At 34.9% G+C, this 2,318-nt stretch overlaps 1 long non-coding RNA gene across 1 annotated transcript; it reads right to left on the reverse strand.

Moving 5' to 3' along the window:
- Positions 1-396: 396 nt before the first annotated feature.
- On the reverse strand, positions 397-2,048 carry LOC139353284 (uncharacterized). The gene is made up of 3 exons (XR_011604477.1): positions 1,582-2,048; positions 883-1,034; positions 397-687 (listed from the first exon to the last, which is right to left on the reverse strand). It is a non-coding gene; the product is annotated as an uncharacterized lncRNA (long non-coding RNA).
- Positions 2,049-2,318: the final 270 nt, after the last annotated feature.

The raw sequence follows: 2,318 nt of genomic DNA on the forward strand, positions 1-2,318 counted from the left end.
TTGCGGACCCGACTGAGAGCGCGTCGCTTTGCCGCCGTTGCGCTCAGCTCTGCCGGCATCGCTGGCTTCTCTGCCGACGTCGCAGTCGGCTTCGTGATGATTGGGCGCTTAACTCAATTGTGGAACTGCAGGGTTGACACTACCCTGCAGTACCATTCAGCGCTTATTGAGCACTCAATCACTGCAAAAAGCTCATCACTGAGCGCTCAATGAGCGCACAATTTGTATGGAACTAAGTGCTTAAATTAACATAGGCATGTCCTCGGGTTCATCAGTGCTCATAAAAAAGCACGCATTGAGCGCTTTTTTGAGCACCCTTTTGAGCGCTTTTTTGAGCAGCAGAAAAAGCACACGTTCAGCACATGTTGAGCGCTCGATTAAGCAGCGGAAAAAGCACACATTCAGCACATGTTGAGCGCTCATTCAAGCAGCGAAAAAGCGCACATTCAGCACACGTTGAGCGCTTAGCAGCAAATAAAATTTTAGTTGTAATTTTTATTTTTATTTGTTTATTTTACAATTTGAGCTCGGGGGTTTCCGGTGTTATCGGGGTCGCTGGCACCTCCTTCTCAGCATCTGGTGCCGGCGTTGCCTTTTTTTTGGTACAACTCAAGTTTTTAACGCACCGCATGGCCTTCTGCAGCGCCTTTTCGGGAGGCTCCGAGGGAGCCACCAGGGCGATTGCATCTAGTATTAGAAAAAAATTAGTTTTAAAAATAAAACAAGACGAGAATAAAAACGAGTGACCGAAAGTAATCGTTATTTGTAAGATTTATTTATAATAAAAGAAATGTTATATTTGGCATTCAATGTAAAAACTCCCAGAAGTCTTTTAAAAATTAAACTTACAAACAATAGTTTTCAGCCTCAACAAAAACTTACTTAATAAGGCACGGGCGAAATTTGGGTAGTCTGAGCCTCTTCTTGTTTTGCCCCCCTCCAAGTTGTGGGACAGAATAAGTTCCTCGGATAATATGCTTAAGATGGAACGACTTAGCCTTCCATTTTTTTTATAGATTTACCATCAGCCTTGTCTAAAAATATAAGAAAATTAAAAAAAATATCTAGAAGAAATTTGCAAACTTTTGTTTTCGGTCACTTGATTTATTTTATTTTGTTCTAAAAAATTATTTATGTATTTTTTTTATTATTTATTAAATTATTTATTTATTTTGCAGATGCGGAAAAAATACCACTTTTCCAGGGACGGAAAATTAGAGATGTTTGAGATTTTTATTTAAATAGCCATGTTTGTTTACTTACACAAAAATAAAAATTGTGCTTTAATGTTATTAATATTAATAATATTAATACATTAATATATTAATTATTAATATAAAAACAAACATCTCTTATTTTTGGTCCCTAGGAACTTAGCACTCAATAAGATTTTCAAATTTTTTCACAGATTCATTCATTTGTTTATTTATATTCATCATTTGTTGTTTTTCACGTCAAAAATTAATATTTTTTTTCCGCCACGTGTTTTTTTGGGAATCTTGTATTTTCCATTTTTTTAATATACATTAACTTGTTTTTACTCTCACTGATTAAATTAATATTGGTCTGCGACAGACTTACCTGGGAATCGTATAGGTATCACTTTTAAACCACTGGTTTATTTTATTTAACTACCTTAATTGCGTGCAATTCTAACTCCTTCACATAAGTAAACCCAAGTGAAAAAGACGAAAAAAGTCGCGTGCCTTCCAGAAAAAAAAACAACCAACAACAACAACGGTTCCGCTAATCCGTTGTTGTTCTGTTTTTTTGGCATGTCCCGTTTGGTCTATGCATCTTGCACATAAAAGCAGCGTATTTATAGACATATCCGACTATGCAAATCGGTTTATAAAAATATATTCTTAAAACTTCACATATTATTAAATAATATTAATAAGCCTATACATTTTTTTAAGAAATACAAATATTTTAAAACAGAAACCTATTATTTTAAATGGTTGTTTTATCATTTACGAACAAATGTCGCATTATTCAAAAGGCAAGGGTGCACAAAAGTCTATATATTTTAGTTGCTGGGCCTTAGAGGTGTCAAAACATCGATGTATTGAGACATCGATGTTTTCGATGTTTTTCACCCAAAACATCGATGAAACATCGATGTTTTAAAAAATTAAAATTTAATTTTGGTAATTCTTAAATAGTCGGGCCGGAACGACCCGACTAATTAACAAAAATCCATATTTAGAGTGCGATAAATCATGAATTTTGATGTAAAAATTATTTTGGGGACGCGCTTAGTTTAGCCAGGAGAAATTTTTAAAGTTTGCCCAAATTGCACTTAAAAAACCGTTGGC

This window comes from Drosophila suzukii, chromosome 3 (genome assembly GCF_043229965.1).
Source record: "Drosophila suzukii chromosome 3, CBGP_Dsuzu_IsoJpt1.0, whole genome shotgun sequence".
NCBI lineage: Eukaryota > Metazoa > Arthropoda > Insecta > Diptera > Drosophilidae > Drosophila > Drosophila suzukii.